Below are 19,033 nucleotides of genomic sequence, written 5' to 3'. Positions count from 1 at the left end.
AATCCTGTGGCAGTTCGACTGTCTCTTTCCCCGGAGATGAGAATTCCCAAAGTTTTTCTTGTCTCCCTAATTAAACCAGCTATTTCTAATCTCTTCTCGTCTGATCAGCCTCCTCCTTCATACATCTCTGTGGACGCTCAGCAGGAGTACGAGGTGGAAAAGATCCTACACTCCAGATTCTCCAGGGGTTCTCTCCAGTTCCTTATCAAATGGAGGGGTTTTGGTCCTGAAGAATGTTTTTGGGAAAAACACTTTGATGTACATGTCCCTCGTTTGGTAAGGGAGTTCTACAAGCAGTTTCCCCAGAAGCCAAGGCTTGGTGGTCCGGAGGACCCCCGTGGGGGAGGGGGTACTGTCACAAACCTTGTCCGGAGCGCCCGCAGGCGCATCTATTCCCTGCGGCACCTGAACCAAGATAGTGGCACCCATAGTCACCATGTGGGCAGCAGCGGCACCAGCGCGGTGAGGACGTCGTGGTCTGGCGCCAAATTCAAAATAAAAGGATGCCCAGGACGCCGGTTCAATGCCCATGTATAGGTTCTGTTTGTTAATGTTCCTGGGTGCTCTATAATTCTATTTGGATTGATTACTGGACTTTGATTATTGCCTGAACTTTTACCTTTATTTATTCCGCCTGTCTTCGAACGCTTGCCTGGATTTGGATCACAACTTTGTTTGAACCCTTTTCTACTGCGATCTTGGACTTTACCCCTAAAGGCTTCCTCCTTGGTCCGACCTACTCCCCGCAAGGAGCCGATAGGCCCCTTGACACCCATAGACTATATATTATCCAAATAATCCAAATTTTCTTCCATGTACTTGATCCAAACTAAGATATAATTAATTCTTATTGGAAGTAAAACCAGTCTATTGGGTTTGTTTAATGTTTTTTCATAGTAACTTTTAAGTTTTCATTAATAAACAAGATAAAAGTATAGTAAAGAGGAAGAAAGAAAGGTAGACATGGAGAAGATATATTGCACTTTCTCAAATATAATTATTGTACAGTTTTTGCGGGTGAATCCAGCCAAGGATTCCATATTTTTCTAATTTCTGTGGGCAGCCTCTGGCAATATAAGTTAACTTGTAATGTTCCTTGCGGGAATTTATGATTTTAATCCATTTTTTAAGAGTAGGAGGTGTTGGTCCCATCCAGTGTAGGGCTATTGTTTTCCTGGCATGGAACAAGAATGCTCTCATCAATAATCTGGAGTGGGTTCTGGGTACCAGAGTATCTGTTATGCCTAGTAGGCAGGTAGTTGGGTTCAATACTTGTGGTAGAGTAAATTTGTTGGCTAAAAATTGCATTACTTTTTTTCCAAATTTTCTGTATATCTGGACAATACCATATGAGATGTTTGAAGTTCGCATCTGGTGAATTGCAGCGAGGACATCTGGAATGCTCTAGGCGACCCATAAGTTGTAGTTTTTTGGTGTCAAGTACATTTGGTGTACAATTTTAAATTGAATGAGCCTGTCTGATTAGAGGGAGATTAGAGGGAGAGGCTGTCCTCCATCTCTTCCCAATCATCGGGTTCTAGGTGAACTCTACTACCTTCCCACTTAAGTTTAACCCTGGGTCTAGGGTCATATTTTTGAGATGCAAGGTATGTGTATGTTTTAGATACTAGCTTATGTTTCCCTGGTGAGTGTATTATAGTTTCTACTGTTGTTTGTTGTATTTTGGGTGGAGTATTATGAAATTGAGAGTGGTATAAATGTTGCATTTGTATGTAGCTATACCCTGACAGATCTGTTCTAGATTTCTTATGTAATACTAAAGTCAGGCAATCCAATAAAAAATAGATGAGGTGATGCTCAATGTTAGTTTCTAGGAGCGATTCCTCTATATACTGGAGGCCTTCATTCTGGGGAATAGAGGTGTAAAGACTCTGTATGTCTATACTACAAAGGCATAGATTGGTATTTGGGAGAGATAGATCCTGGATTTGTCTAAGTAAATCAGTAGTATCTAATAAGCATGTAGATATGCCACGTACAATAGGTTGGAGATATTGGTCTACTAATTTAGACAAGGGTTCCAGTACCGATCCAATCCCTGAGATGATGGGACGCCCTGGTGGATTATATATATTTCTTTGTAATTCACTTGTTTTCACACTTGAAAAAGGGCATATGTTGCCCGAAACATTTCGTGTGGATAATAAATTTGCACACCAGCAGTAATTCTGCTTCAGCGTCCTTTCTGTTCTCAACTTTCGTGAAACTATATTACTAAATTTTGGTGCTTGGACGGAGCACCAGAGAGACAGTTAAAGGACCAGCTATACTCTCCACCGTGTATATATCTACTATTAGATCTGTTCTAGAGTTTTGAAGATACTCGCTTGCGTTATATGTTGATTGACTACCGCTCTTGCCCAGAAGTCCCCCCCCCCCTAAAAATTTGGCCTATTATTTGCAAAATTGATTTTGGTATATAGCAGGGCGAGTTGGTGAAGACGTATAAAAATTTGGGAAGAAATACCATCTTACAAATGTTAATCCTGCCAATTTGTGTTAAAGGTAAGGCGGACCATTTTGCTAGTGTAATTTTCACAAGTTGTATAAGAGGTTGCATATTAAGAGAAATAAATTTGGTTGGATCTTTATGTATTAGTATTCCTAAATATTTGAATGTATCAACTGTTTTAAAGGAGAAGAAAAGTCTAAAATTAAGTAAGCTTTATTAGAAAGGTCTATTTAAATACACCAGTAAACCCTTAATGTAATGCTGCTCTAAGTCCTCTGCCAAAAGAAACACTGCATTTCTTTCCTTCTATTGTGTACACATGGGCTTCTGTATCAGACTTCCTGTTTTCAGCTTAAACCTCCAAGGCACGACCTTGAGCATGCTCAGTTTGCGCCTCTCCCTGCTCCCCTCCCTTTTCCCTCCTCCCCTCACTACTATAATCTGAGCCCAGAGCTATGAGCGAGCAGGGAGAGAGACTCAGGCAGGAAGTGACGTCTCACAAAGCTAATATGGCAGCTGCTATCCTAGAGCTGTTTACTCCGGTATGGTAAAGCATTCTGTAGAATAAATATAGCATTCTAGCTTGCACTATTGTGGCTAATCTATTGGCAATAAACTGCTTCAGTAGCTTTCCTTCTCCTTTAAGGTTAATTGTAGGGTTTATTGTCTGTAGAGCTTGTGTGGTTAGTAGAAATATTTGAGATTTGTCCCAGTTGATTTGTAGGCCAGAAAATTTCCAGAAAGTGGAGATTGTGTTTAGAGTAATTCTCAGTGAGTCTGCTGGGTTTGCTAAGTATAGAAGAGTGTCATCCGCGTACAAAGATATTTTTGTATAGTAGGCCCTGAATCTGGGGATTTTGTCTAATTACAGTGGCCATGGGCTCTATTGCCAAAGCAAATAGTAAGGGGAATAGAGGGCAACCCTGGGGTTTGTTTAATCTTTGCATGATTTTCTAGCAGACATGTTATGAAGATCTAAATTATGGAAAGATCCGTTATCTGGAGAGCCCCAGGTCCCGAACATTACTAATACAGTACATATAAAAGAAAGTAAAAGTGTATTTTCTGCTAATAACTATATTCTGCCAGGCAGGTATTGCTTAAAGTAAGAATTATATTTACAGGCAATTTTGAAACCTTTATTCGTAATTGATGTATTTTGGAAAATTGCTTTGAATTTATTTTATTAGGCAAAATTCTTTTTGTTTCCCATAAATTTCGTGTTTGGCCAAAGAAGAAACAACAGCATGACATTTTGTTTGATATTACCATAACAATTGCTTCTCAGTAAGCAAAGTGTCACTTGAAGAGGAGCGTCCAAGATAACTCCTGGTATAATATACAGGTATGAGATCAGTTATCCGGAAACCTGTTATCCTGAAAGCTCCGAATTATGGAAAAGCTGTCTCCCATAGACTCCATTTTATCCAAATTTTCAAAAATGATTTCCTTTTTCTCTGTAATAATAAAACAGTAGCTTGTACTTGATCCCCAACTAAGATATAATTAATCCTTATTGGAAGCAAAACCAGCCTATTGGGTTTATTTAATGTTTAATTATTTTCTAGTAGACTTAAGGTATGAAGATCCAAATTACAGAAATATCCGTTATCCAGAAAACCCCAGGTCTGAGCACTCTGGATAACAGGTCCCATACCTGGATGTTTTATTGTTAACAAAGCACTAATATATTCACAGTAATTTTTTGTTTTTGGACGGTGCCTGATTTGAGTAGATCTAGCTATGCATTGTTGTGTAAGACTACTATAAAATTATATAAAAAGGGTGGACATTTTTAAAGCTTAATCTTATGACACAATAATCAAAGGAAATTGCACTCGGTTTCCAAGGTAAGTTTTTGTTATAATTATGAAAGAAAAAAGAGCAATAGAAATGATTTGGCATGTGTAATTCTCAGCTGCAAAGCGACTTGTGTTGGGGTGGGGAGGAACGAAAATGACAAATAATGCAAAAAGCAGTTTGGATGATGGGTGTGTGTATAATGGGTGGAGGTAGCAGGGGGGACGCGTTAGCAAATTTATAGCAACACATGACTACCGAGGCAAACAACTAGATCACTCTTGCTTCCCGTTACCTCTGGGTTTTGCTCAAGGATTTATTTGTATCGTAATGGTTCAATTACTGAAAAACCCCACAGAGAAAATTATGGATGTTTGCCTGTGTTTTTCTCGCCTTGTCTGGACAACTGGAGATATTTTATTTCTTTTTTTTTCAACCCCTTTCTTCTTCTTCTTCCTTTTTTTATAGGCAATGGGGGAGGTATGGAGGCTTCTTAAAAAGATGTTGCTTTATATTTAGATTGTGAGCATAACTGTTGGGAAGTGGCATAGATGTACTTATTGATTGGTCATCTGCTGTTACTCTGTTACTGTTTTATGCTATCTCTCTTTTCCTTTACTGTCAATGTACAGTAAGTAAATTAATATTTATAGACTTTAACTTGACCCCTTTCCCAGAATCCTTTGCCACACAAGGCAATGCTTGCCAAATATGGTTTATTGCTTCCTTTCTTTCTGTATGTTAGTTTTAACTGACTCTAGGGAGTCTGGAATTCAAGTTAGAGTGGAATTTTCAGGTTAGTACTTATTTGTGCCCTGGGAACCCCAGAAACTACAGCAGGATGACTGTTACCCCAATGTTTCTATATATCTGTAACTTTGTTATGAGCTAAGGGGGCCCAGCCTGAAGGCCAGTTAGGTGGAGATTTGGGATGCTAATTTGTGCCCTGGGCAGTTTTGAATACACTGAACATGTAGCATAAAATTATACTAACAGTTTTTAAAAAGATGAAATAAAGAGATGATGTTTTAAACTATTCCGTGAGAGGCTGCAGTTGATCCTGGGCAGTGAGTACGTATTACATGTTTGATGCTGTTTTGCCTAGTGGGAGTGTCCGGGAACCTGCAAAGGATCTCTGGGAAGTGAAGAGGAGAGCTCCTCGGCTCGCATACGAGTGAGGAATTTGTGCCCTGGGTACCCCAGGAACTTTAGCAGGTTGACTTTATATGTTTAACCTTGTTATTAGCTAAGGGTGCCCAGCCTGAAGGGCAGTTAGGTGACGATTTGGGGTGAGTGCTTATTTGTGCACTGGGTACCCCTGGAACTATAGAAGAGTGACCCAATGTTTCTATACTGTATATCTGTAACCTTGTTATGAGCTGAACAGTGCCTGACCAATAGACCAACAGGGAGAATACAGTTTCCTTCAAACAGATCTGATGGTGCCATTTTCAGGCATAATATTTAGGTGATTCTGCACGTATAACATTCCAATTGATATAATTGATCACTGAAAAAGATCAGTTAGGCTGTCCCTTTGCTATAGAGTGTGACGGGAGTGAACAAATATCAGTATGAACGAACTATGAATTGGTCAGCTGAAAAATACTGCAGAAAAAAAAATTAGTTGCTTATAGAATTTAATCATGCAAATTCCCATCCTTATTTCAGCTTGTTTTACTGCTATTGCTTCTTTACATCACTTCCCTTTACTGCCTGTGTAGGTCTGCCCAAGGGTTGCCACCGGGCTGGTATTTTACTGGCATGGGTGGTAAAAACGATGGCTGATCCCGATGTTATTAATAGGGAAAAAAGATAAATATATAGGCCGGTGTTTTTTTCCAGAAAAGGTGGCAACCCTAGTCTGCCCATTTGTCAGCACTACTGTGCTGATTGGCTTCATTCTATTCCTTCTTTACATCACTTCCCTTTACTGCCTGTGTATGCCGGCCCATCCATCAGCACAGCTGTGCTGATTGGCTACATTCTATTCCTTCTTTATATCACTTCGCTTTACTGCTACTCACACCACTGTGCTGACTGACTATATCCACTTCCACTTTTATATGATTTCCTTGCTGTATTTTTCCCCTACTAATAACATTGGGATCAACCATCGTATGTACCAGCCAGGCCAGTAAAATACTGGCCAGGTGGCAATTCTACCTCCTACCCATCAACCATCTGTTTTGCTGGGAAGTATTTTCACAGAGAACCTCCATTTTATATCACAACAGCCAGAGACGAAGTAGCTATTGTCTGAAATAAAGATAATGTACCTTAGCAGGCCCCTCATAATGTCATGAATGACTGTCATGGGGATTCAGTACACATGGGCCCCTCTACTATTTTGTAAATATTTGCATGGAAGAGCTATGGGGTGCCTAAACGTGGCAGTTTTAGCTGTAGTTTATTGGCTAGGAAAGTGATGTACTGGCTGGAGGGCAACTGTAGACAAACCCCATAGTATCATGAAAAGGGCATGGGGTTGCCTAGTAACACTTTAAAAAAAGTATAAAGTATAGTCCACTTGCTGGGCACACCTTGAGACCCACTTAAAAGTCCACTTGTATGTAGCTATTAATGTGTGCAGAACAGGACAACTTCCCCTAAGTTTCAACATTTTAAAGAGAAAGGTGGAGGGGATTTGCTGCAGAGACCATTATCCTACTATTTATGCCTATTCTGAAATAATCAGTTTGCTTGAAGTCAGCCATGTCTTCAACACATTGAAATAATAATTTTTCATCACCTTCTTCCCCTGTAGCATTTGCACTTGATGGCACATGAAGCAATTTTGTTTTACTATTCAAAACACAGTACGAAATTACCCTATCTAACCACTGCAAGAGAAAAAGGGGTAAAAATGTTGATGTGGGTCATTTTTATCCTGTTCTTGCCTGAAACCCACGCCTGTATTTTTGATTGAGGACTAAAAGGGCAAATTTTCTATACTGGGGTCTCCTTTAGTTTTTTTGGCTACAATGAGAAGTAATTGGAGGTGTATGGCTAGTGTGTTTTGAGAATGGGGGGGGGGAGTGCAGCGGCCGCAACTCTGTAAACATTTGCCATGAGCCTTTAACTGTTGGCTGGTTTTCCCTTTAATTGGAGGGGCGGCAGAAAAATTCTCTTTCTAGAGATTGTGGGGGTGTTAGAAAGAAGAGAGCTGCTGCTAAAATAAAAAAGTGCCTTGATAGTCTCAGCCGAACACATAAAGCAGCAGGGGGATAAATATGTGTGCTGTATCTTTAAGAATTGGGGAAAGAAATAAAAGAAAAAAGGAACGATCTGGGCAAATTGGCTCAGTAGGTAGAACTGCTATTTAAATGCTGTTGGGAAAAAAGTACAGTGAATTACAGCGTAGATGATAGCGCTGACAGCTGCCATTTGCTCTGGCTTTTTTGCTATAATGTAGTTGAATGCAGCGGGCTCTGCATGCTGACAGCTAGGGGGGGGAAGCTGTAGTTGCCTTGACAGATGGGACTGTCCAACCCAAAACCAGTAATCCTTTTGATTCATAACCGGCACCCGGCGATTGTAACTGCTGCGCTGCGAGAAATTGTAGAGAAAGGCACAAAATACATGCAGGAATAAAAAGGGTATATGAAACGACACTTTGTATTGTTGATGGAGAGGCAGGGGGTGGCTGTGGAAGCATAAGAGTTAATACCCCCTAGTGCTTCTTATTGATACCTGCCAAGGGTATAATTTAACTCCTTGTAAATTTACCGGGCTGCCATGCAGCTGAGGTGGAAGGTTTTTTCATACTGAAGCGACGTCACCTTTTTCCTGTATTTTACATAAATTGGAGATTGTTCAGTGCTAAATGTTGTAAAGAAACAGAAACACATATAATGCAGTAACACATGCAAGCTCCTTTAACAGCTTCACTACTGCTGCAGGGATCAATCCAGAAGGAAAGTTCTTGTTCCAGCACATTATTTTGTAATATGTCTACCTAATATAAAATTTAAGGATGTTGGAAGTTCCATTACCATGCAACGGCACAATGCTGCAGATCATGGAGCTCCGAGGTGACTTCTAAAATCCTTTTATTTTACATCTGGGTTACGTTATATCACTAAACACAGATTATTACTGATGACAATAATGATATATTTTGCAGGTTATTTATGGCTTGTGTATAATAGATAGATAGATAGATGATAGATAGATAGATAGATAGATAGATAGATAGATAGATAGATAGATAGATAGATAGAAAAGCCACAAATAACTGTAAACTTTTGGTGTTTTGAAACCTGAGCATCTATTATCTGGAAACCCGTTATCCAGAAAGCTCAGAATTACGGAAAGGCCGAGTCCCATAGATGGGGTTTTTAAAAATGATTTCCTTTTTCTCTGTAAAACTAAAACAGTACCTTGTACTTGATCCCAACAAAGATACAATTAATTCTTATTGGAAACAAAACCATCCTATTGGGTTTATTTCATTTCATTTACAGTAGTGGGTACATTATCACTTATAATACATGAGTGATACTCAGAGTTCCCTGTATAACTCAGCCTGCAGCATTGTGCCTTTATATGGTCACAGAACCCCTCAGTGACTTCTAATATCCTTATCATTTACAGTAGGGGGTACATTATCCCTTATAATACATGAGTGATACTCAGAGTTCCCTGTATAACTCAGCCTGCAGCATTGTGCCTTTATATGGTCACAGAACCCCTCAGTGACTTCTAATATCCTTATCATTTACAGTAGGGGGTACATTATCCCTTATAATACATGAGTGATACTCAGAGTTCCCTGTATAACTCAGCCTGCAGCATTGTGCCTTTATATGGTCACAGAACCCCTCAGTGACTTCTAATATTCTTATCATTTACAGTAGGGGGTACATTATCCCTAATAATACATGAGTGATACTCAGAGTTCCCTGTATAACTCAGCCTGCAGCATTTTGCCTTTATATGGTCACAGAACCCCTCAGTGACTTCTAATATCCTTATCATTTACAGTAGGGGGGTACATTATCCCTTATAATATGAGTGAGTTCATTTATATGAATATATGAGTTTAGTTGCATGCCGAAGTCTTCACCGTGCATTGGGATTCTATATTATGCTACGGTGCTGTGCAGCTAGGGTATCTCTACTGTGCTGTGTATATGTAGGTGTATAGAACACAGCTCAGGTGTAACAGTGCGTTTTATATCTTAGCAGATATTTCAGTATATTTACCTCTGAGCCTTTCTGCATGTTCCTGTAATATGCCCCGAGTATACAAATAATACGTTATTACACACCCTGTAGTGTTTGTGTGTTGCTATCAGCTTTGTGTTCTAGTGTTTGCGTTTGTTTAGGTGTATGTGTATTTGTGTTTGCAGAAGCAGAAGGCCCATAGGAAGCAGTACAATTAGCTAACAAGTGGCTGTTTTGTGCAGGATTGTCGCTGATGTGTTTTAAGTGTTTTTTTTTTTGTTTCCTTCAAGTGGAAAATGTCTGTGTGAGCGAGTGTTGCAGACAAAGGGAGAATGCATTAGGTTTTATTGGTCTGCACGGCACACATCTGACGTTAATCTATTAAGCAAGTTCTACTCAGCCTTTTTGAAATTGAAAAAAAAATGTAAAAAAAATTTTTTTGAAAAAAAAAAGAAGAAAAGCTATGAAAAGAGCCCAACCAGCTCAGGCAATAGGATAATGGGCTAAGAGACATTAAACTGTAGCTGGCAGATGGGACCTACGTTTCCTTTCTGAGAAGGGGCAGCTTTAAATAAAAATGCACACGGGTTGGTGGGGGGAAGAAAGGAACAGGAATAAAACAGCATTAAATAATTAGCAAACTATCATATTGTTACGAGTATAATGCACACAGTTTCATTTTATTCTTAGCTAACCTCCTTTGGTGCATCAGCCAACGTCTCTCTAACCCTTTCAAGGACGCTACTTGTTGCTAAATAGGAGAGGTATTTCTGAACTCAAGAGAGCGTGACAAAAGGCAGAAAAAGGAGAGAAAGACTCAGGGGTGCTGTGACTCCCCCCCCCCCCCGACTTATCTAATGTTTATTCCTTCTTTGCCAAGATGATAGAAGCAATGAAATAAGGGGCATTAAGGAGATGATTCAGTTTGGGAACCTTGCTCTGTTTGATATATTATTATTAACTTAAAGGGACAGTAACACCAAAATAAGAAAATGTTTTAATATAATGAAAATATAATGTACTTTTATGCTGCACTGGTAATTTGGGGGTGTTTGCCTCAGAAACTCTACTATAATTTATATAGACAAGCTGCTGTGTAGCCATGGGGGCAGCCATTGAAAGCTGAAGAAGGAGAAAAGGCACAGCAGATAACAGATAAGCTCAGTAGTATACAATGGGATTCTTTAGAACATATCTGTTATCTACTTTGTATCCTGTGCTTAAATGGCTGCCCCCATGGCTACACAACAGCTTGTTTATATAAACTATAGTTGTGTTTCTGAAGCAAACACAGCATTTTTACCAGTGCAGGGCAACAACACATTATACTGTCTTTCCTTTTAAACACTTTAATTTTAGGGTGTTACTGTTCCTTTAAAGATGGGCATACACAGGTGTGCATGGGTTGGGTGGGTTCGGGCCGACCTCACACCCGCTTTCCGGGGGTGAACTTTTATAAATGGCGGCTTCCGGGTTGAACTTTTATAGACGAGCTCCTGCTCGCCCTGCCCCTTTTGTGATGTCATTTGCAGGGCGGGTAGGCACGTATCTATAAAAGGAACCCGGAAGTCGGGCTCAAGCGGGCGCAGGTGGAGGGAGATCGGGTGCAGGTCGGGAAAAACCTGACACGCACATCGTTAACAGGAATTTCTACTCGTTTGGTCAACAAACGAGCTGATGTGATTGTCTATAGACCAGCAATGAGATTGGAATTAGGGTATTTTCCTCATATGGTTTTTCACAGAATCTAGCCGGTACAATTCCAACCATTGCTGGTACTATAAATTTGCTGGAAATTTAATTTCTCATTCATTTCTCCTAACCTCTCTCCCAGCTCTTCATGTATCCCATAGGTACTAATGATGTGTGGTTCGCACCTGACCCTAACCCGTCCACCCGCAACCCGACCCGGCAAGACCACTGTTTTTTAGCCCGCACCCCACCTGCCCATTTCTGATGTCACAAAAGAGGGCAGGACAGGTGTGCGCCTATAAATAGAATGTGCCGGAGGCAGAAGCCAAGGTTGCGGTCGGGGAGAGCAGAAGGAGGAGCTCAATCTGCAACCTGGAAATGTGTAAATTGGGCTGAACCTGGGTAAACCCACCAATCCTGTGTGTGTCGGCCAGCCCACACATCACTGCTAAGCACCTCTGTAACCATGCCCTAATCAGCTTATTCCTTCCAGATTCATCCCTTCATGCCATGACTTGGCACCCTACTGCCCCATCCACACCCTTCATGACATTGGACCAGCTCCTTCTCCTTTATATACTTTATAAGTCCTAGAATCAATGTAGGTGGATGACAAGTTGTAATGCACTACTCTAGTTGCTTACTTTAGACCCTGAGCCAATCACGCCTTCTCGTCTAAAACTGCACTGGCACCACCATATTGTTTCTGTGGCCTGCATTCTCTGTGCCTGCCCTGGACAAGTGCATGCATGGGACATCAATTCTTCAGCGACTTATGTACTTTGCAGGCACAGAGGATCTACTCATTCTGTAAGGACTCCAAACAAGAAGATTTTTGAAAGGCCGGGCCACCCAAGTAGTAGTTGAGTTCAGGTCCAGTGAGATTCAGTTGAACCCAGAAGGTAACAGATATAGACAGGACCGCTGCGTTTTCATTTTCATAAGATCAGTCCATTACAAAGTTCATGTTAACTTTGATTTGGTCCTTTAACATTATAAAAGGTCACTGGGGTCTGAGGCCCCCCTCTTTACCTCTTCCCTTTAATTCCTTCATTAGTGGCTCTGCTCCTTTATTCAAATATTTTCAAATAACTGAACAGGCAGCTAGCTGTACCATAACCTACCACAGAGTTCCTCCTCCTTCCATGCCTTGTGGATATATCGACTGTAGCAGGGTCAGAGGTTCCAGGCCACATCTGCCAAGGGGCATCTCAAAGGGGGCATTGGCTGAGTCCTGAGTGTACTCTGATATGCCTCTAAGGGACCCAGGCCAGGGGGCAGAGTGCTTGGGAAGGGGGTGGTAAAAACAGATCAATAGCGGGATAGAGAGGGATGTGGTAACCCCTATGACCCGTGACACCCCCCCCCCCAAAATGCTTAACGTGTGACAGTAAATCTGTGTTATGACTGTTGGGAGTGGAAAGGGACAGAAACATTAGAGTTAGGGCACTGGATAAAGAGACTTTAATGAAAGCATGTTAAGTTGCCTCATTATTTATTAAACCACTAGAACTGCCTTCCCTGTTAACTATTCTCAGCTAAAATGCATTATAGACTGTAAGCTCTTAGGATTAGTGGGTTCTGCATTACTCTGCTCTCTTGATGTCTCTGTATTACAACAACATCTATATTAACTGTGCATCTTGTCAATAAAATTGATCCCAGATGTAATGATAGCAGATAGCAGGCCGTGTAATTGTAACACAATGGACTACAATTTAATGCTTCATGAATACATGAGAATATCGTTTAACTATCAAATCACCATAGTGCTCAGCACCTGATAAAAACGACGCTAATGTGGGAACAAGCAAATGGCCCAGGTTGGAATTGAGAACAGAGCCCAAGTACTGGGTTAGATTCCAAGCAGCACCTCTTTCGGTGCTACTATTTCTTGATTTATAAGGACAAACTAAGTTATACTTTCCCTTTAGTGTGTTTAATGCAAGAGACCATTAGTATATAAAACCATTGTCTATCTCCATTGTAACCAGTCTTCCAGGGTCCTTTTTTTAATACCGAATGTCAACAGGTGTGACCTTGTGTTTTTAACTGAAAGCACAAGGGTAATTCAGAAGGCTGCTCCCCACTTCACTGATCGCTATTCTGTTACAGCCAAGTCACAAAGAGCTACCTGTCCTCTCCTATCTACAAAATAGTCACCTTTCCCTTTCTACTTGCCCCCTGGGATCAAGAGGGCAGGTGAGGGGAAGACTGGGAACTCTTTTGGCGTGACATAAGTTCCCCTCTTTCTCTAAATGACCATATGGACATGTTAGTTTTTCGGGATTCTATGAGGTCCTTGTCATTTTGGTACACTATGAATTTGACTGCTGTCCCCCGAGGCCATGGCTTTGTAATGGTGTGTATGTGTGTGTATTTATCCTGCTAAATCTCTGATCCCAGTTAAGAAAAGGGCAGCCCCCTCCTCTGACAGCCTCTCTCAGAGGGGCACAAATAATGTGTCCTTTCAGAAGGACTGGTAGCAGGGCCTGAGAAGTGAGCTGCAGGCCTAAAGCTATGGAATCCAAGCTCAATCTGTACAAAGCCACCTTGATGGGAAAAAAGCCATTCAAAGAGCAGAATGTGTAACGGCATTTCTGCTAACTGCAGCCCCCTGGCATTTTGGGAAATTGACTCTATTGCAGAGATGTCCTGAAAGACAGGGGAAATGAACTCTTTGTCTAGATTGGAGGTCTTAGATTTGAGGTGCATAAAGAGTTTCTGGTGTCTTATTCCTCTTATCTGTTCATTGGATTGCCATTGTGATTATTCATCTTTTTATGTAGGACATTTGCTCCAAAACTGTGGGGTTCCCCCCTCAGGAGGATTGAAAGCCCTCAGCCTATCTAAAGGGTAATTAGGTTATTTAGAGGTAATGGAATTTGCTCCCTCTAGATGCCTCTTAATGCTCAGCTTGAAGACCAACTAGGGTGAGATTTGAACATGTATTTGCTGCCCTATGATAAACCAATGTTTCCAGTATTTGTAACCTTGTTAATAACCCTGAGTAAAAGTTAGACTTCAAGATCACCTCAACTGAAAAAGTCCAAAACCCACTAATGTAGGGGAAAATGCTTTCCAGTTTTTTTTAAAAGTGAAGTGGGCAGAGTTCATGGATAATATAATACTGTAATGATATCAAGCCTTTGGAGCTCTTGAACAGGCACAAAAATAGTAGACCTTTATTTTGACGACTCTGGTGTTTCATTCAATACACTGATCTTCCAGCTCTCCAATTCAGACTCCAAACTGTTGTTCTAATAATTCTGGAATGTCCAAACAGTGGACCAGAGATGCCAACCTGCATTTCAATGATCCAGGTGCATCTTGACTTCGCCCCCCCCCCCCATCCATGCTCCTGGTCCACTGCTTTGGATATTATCAGAAGACTTTGGGTTCAATAAATGAGTAGTTAGGTGACCGGACTTTAACGAGTCTGACTCCTGAAAAATATGGATGAGCTGACTCTGCATGACAGAGTGTTTTTATTAACCAGGTATGTCCTTGACCCTGGTCAGATATCAAGTGGTGGGTCAGTTTACTTTAGGCCAGGGGTCCCCAAACTTTTTTAACTGTGAGCCACATTCAAATGTAAAAAGAGTTGGGGAGCAACACAAGCATGAAAAGGTCCCTTGGGGTGTCAAATAAGGGATGTGATTGGATATTTGGTAGCTCCTATGTGGACTGCCAAGCCTACTTGGCACTATACTTAGTTTTTATTCAATTAAAACTTGCTTTCAAGCTTGGAATTCAAAGATAAGCACCTCCTTTGAGGACCCTGAGAGCAACATCCAAGGGGGTGGAGAGCAACATGTTGCTCACAAGCTACTGGTTGGGGATCACTGCTTTAGGCTATGGGAGCATCTAGGGCACTGATCCCCAGCCAGTGGCTCGCGAGCAACATCTTGCTTACCAACAACTTGGATGTTGCTCCCAGTGGCCTCAAAGCAGGTGTCTATTTTTGAATTCCGGGCTTGGAGACAGGTTTTAGTTGCATAAAATCAGATGTACTGCCAAAGTCTCCTGTAGGCTGCCAGTCCACAAAAGGTCTACAAAATAGACAATCACATCCCTTATTTGGCTCCCCCAACTATTGTCATGCTTGTGTTTGCGGGTAAAAAAAAAAAAGTTGGGGACCCCTGATCTAGGGCATGTGCAATGTGCTCTTGACTGTATACAAGGGATTATCTTGTGCTTGGCCAACAAAATTTTCTGTTAGGTACCTGAATGAGCCTGATAAAAATCAGAATGGGGATCATTTGTGTCCAAAAGGCTGCCAGTGCAACCAAGAAAGGCATTCCAGTTGTGCTTTGGGCTACAATTCTGTGAAGGCAACTTACAAGTGGAGGCACGGGAATATACAGTACCTCCCTATGCTCCCCATTAATGTTGAGAGTTATGGTGCCCAGAGTCTTCACTAAATCGTTAATATTATGCACTAGATTCATGAAGTGGAAAGTTTATTTTTGCAAGTGTATTTGGATTTTGCTCAAACTTGAATATGCAGAATACAGTTCAGATTTTAGGCAAAATCTTTTTGCTCAGGATTTGGTATGTGGATAAAATCCAAGCCCTGGTTGAAATTTAAATTTTGGATGATTTCATTCATTGGATTCTATCACAGAACAGAACTTTGGCATTTAGGTCTTAGAGAGCAGAGAAATGAACGGCAGTCCCCAGACTGGCAACAAAGGGGTTTTGTGTATAAAGCAGCTATTAGGACAACATTATCTGCTTGACTGCACTCACTTTCATTGCTGTTTCCAAGTGGGCTGCGTGGCATTGCTCTCCTCACCGCTAAGGACAGTGGCATCTCTTGAGCTCCAGGACACCTGCGGTGACAGTACAGCTAAGGAAGATTAGTCTTTTCCACAAGAGAGGAGCCATTACAAGCATGCAATAGACTATCACTTCCGCTAGGAGAGGCCCAGAGATTAGATATTGATCGAAGTGACCCCAGCGGGCCTGACCAGCTTACAGATCAGACAGAGATTTTGGCACAGCAGGGGAGCACATGTAGGGCCTTGGGAAGCCCGTGACCCATCATGCAATGGGTGCATGGGCCATTTAAAAGTGAATAAAGCAGCATTTTTTTTTGCTTGTACCAATGAACATGATGAACAAATTATATTTTATTCAGCTCCAAAACCATTAATAGGCCATCTCTAGAGCAATGCATTTGCTGTGCTTTCTCTTTGTCAGTTCAAAATGTTGGAATCTCTCAACAATTTTCCTACTATTAGCCATTTATATGTACTGTCCATTCCAAAGAAAGAGTCCTGTAAATTCCACCTAAGAGTTCTCAGAAAAGCAAGGCTCTCCAGTTTAATATTCAGGTAGCAGCCCTAGTATTTGAACCAGGCCTGTGTAGACCATGTGAAGGGTCAGTTCACCTTGAAATTGATTCTTCACATCACATGTGAGTCAGTTTGCAGTTATGTGGCTTTTGAACATCTGACTATTTTTGCCTCTCATCAGCCTGAACCTGGCCACCAGAAATCAGATTACTCCTGAAGCCATGCCAGATGAGTGGATTCTGTGGTCCATAATGAAATGTGGCGTTGCCATTTGCCAGTAAATACCATCTAGCTTTAGGGTGGTGGCAGACATGTCTATATCGGGGGGGGGGGAGATTAGTCGCCCAGCGACAACTCGCCTCTGTTCGGGCAACTAATCTCCCCTAAATGTCTTCCCGCTGGTTAGAATGTAAATCACCTGCGGGATGGCACTCGGAATGCTTCGTTTTTCCGAAGTTGCCTCACGAGGAAACTTTGGGCGACTTCAAAAAGCCTAGTGCCATCCCAACATCGATTTACATTCTAGCCAGCGGGAAGACATTTAGGGGAGATTAGTCGCCTGAAAAGAGGTGGTTTGTTGCTGGGCGACTAATCTCCCCGAGTAGCCACGTCTCCCACCACCCTTAATGAATTGTGGATTCTACCAAATCAATTAGCTTGTTAAGCGTGTGCCAGTACTTGTTGCTTATGGGCCCCTGCGCAAGTACTACATTTGGACATCCCATGACTAATGAGACCTTTTCAGGGTCTGAGGGACAGGGCCCAGTGCATCTGTACACTTCTGATGGCTGATATCCTTTTAACTTATGAGAAGGTTTCCCAACTCGCCTAACTGGTCAATGACCTACTAGGGCTAGGCCGACATTTCTAATTTACCGACATTTCTAATTTACCGGCAGTTCTGATAAATTTGTAATGTTGTCCTTCCCTCCCATCCCTAAACAGTTCTGTTGTCTGATCTGGCTCCTTAATCTTTCTATTCCTGGCCCCTGACCATTCCCCCTTGTGATTTCTCCCCCATCCCATAATCATACTGCTATACCTCCTGGTCCTGTTGGACCCCACTCTTGTTTCCTCTGCTGATAATAGGTGTTGGAGGCCCTTTGATTCAGGACTTCCAGTGGGCCCCAGATACACCAGCCTGGGTGTATGTTGAAATAACCAGACTTCAGACAAATGCCAGTACATCCAGCAACTTTTATTGCTTCTACAAATACTACTCTGGACTAGGAGCCTGATTTACTGACATTGGTGCTAAATTGAACCGGTGAAGTTACCCTAATCTACTACTATTAGTTCTTTACTTGTAGTAGACCTTGCATCTGCTGGGGAGCCTTGGGGTAGTTTCAGTCGGTGCTTAGTCTTATTACAAAAGATTAGGGTGGGGTCCCAAAACTAGTAAGTAGACTGAACGTAACCAAATTGTTGTCATTGGCAACTGCGCCAGTGCAGTTTAGAACCTAGTTTAATACATCAGCCCTTTTTTTCTTTCCAATTGAATTATGAAATGTAACGTTAGGTGGTTTTAGTGCTTTGGATGGCTGATGCTTTACTGCACAAAGGGGACTCTTATCAGGCGCGCTCTTGGGGAAATGGGGTGCACTGCTGTTCTGTGTTTGCAACTATGTTATCCATTTATGACCTTCGCTCGTCATATTTAGTTTTGTTTGTCCTTTTGAAGCCGGTGATATTCTTTTAACCTGTAAAGAGAGAGGGAGGGTCGGTGAGGAAGGCAGTAAATTAGTAGAGGTTACCCCCCCACACACACCTCATCCATTAACATGAAATCAGTATCTAGGCTAGGGAGAGAGAAAGAGTTGAAATGTCAACTTTATTTCTTAATATGTCAAGGAGCTTTCTTGTAAGGAGAGAAAAATCAACTATAAAGTGAATTTTGCATTGTTTGTTCATTACTTGCCTTGAGAAAAAGTCCCTGCCGCTCTTCTGCTGCCAATTCAAAAGCCATTTCAAAGCCTTCTATGGCTGCACTGAAGAGGCTTTTATGGAACTGCTAACGGGGGCCATGACAGATGCAGAAAAGATGAATTCCAGAAAAGGCTTAGCCTCTTACTCCATCCGTTAAAGTGCAGAGAGGGCCCCCTTTTTTTTTTTTTATAAAGTGAGGTCTGTCTTGCCTTTATTTGCCCTTAGTCTCAAGGATAAGAACTGCCCTATTGCACTCAGAATCAGCATTTATTTATGATTCCCTAGAGATGCCATTGCTGCAGCCATCAGCTCTGAGTTAGGTGGGTAGTTGGGTTCGTCCCGACCTGGCACGCTCCTTTCCGGGTCGTGGGCGGGTGCAGGTTGAGCTCTTCCTACTGCTTGCGACCTTCCAAATGCCAGCTTCCGACTTCCGGTTTGAGTTTTTATAGACTCTCGCCCTGCCCCTTTTGTGACATCATTGGAGGGGCAGGTCTAGAAAAGAGACCCGGAAGTCAGGCCCGGGCCGGCGCGGGTGGTGTGTGCGGGTACTATTCTACAGTCTATGGCAGCTCCCACCATATGTATAAATACAAATATACAGAGAAGGAATGTTCTGGACACACAATAAGCTATACCCTCATACTGTACTGTACAAGGGAAACAATGTGGCACC

At 41.8% G+C, this 19,033-nt stretch overlaps 1 long non-coding RNA gene and 1 pseudogene across 1 annotated transcript in view; one reads left to right on the top strand and one right to left on the bottom strand.

Annotated features, from left to right (window-relative positions):
• Positions 1-19,033, top strand: part of LOC121397671 — a 66,337-nt gene that overhangs the window by 12,528 nt on the left and 34,776 nt on the right. The gene's annotated exons all lie outside the window — the stretch shown is intronic.
• The window catches only part of LOC108700512, a 43,316-nt pseudogene continuing 41,900 nt past the window's right edge, over positions 17,618-19,033 (bottom strand).

This window comes from Xenopus laevis, chromosome 8S (genome assembly GCF_017654675.1).
Source record: "Xenopus laevis strain J_2021 chromosome 8S, Xenopus_laevis_v10.1, whole genome shotgun sequence".
NCBI classification, from domain to species: domain Eukaryota; kingdom Metazoa; phylum Chordata; class Amphibia; order Anura; family Pipidae; genus Xenopus; species Xenopus laevis.
The sequence above is the reverse complement of the archived record's forward strand: the minus strand, read 5'-3'. Positions and strand labels throughout refer to the sequence as shown.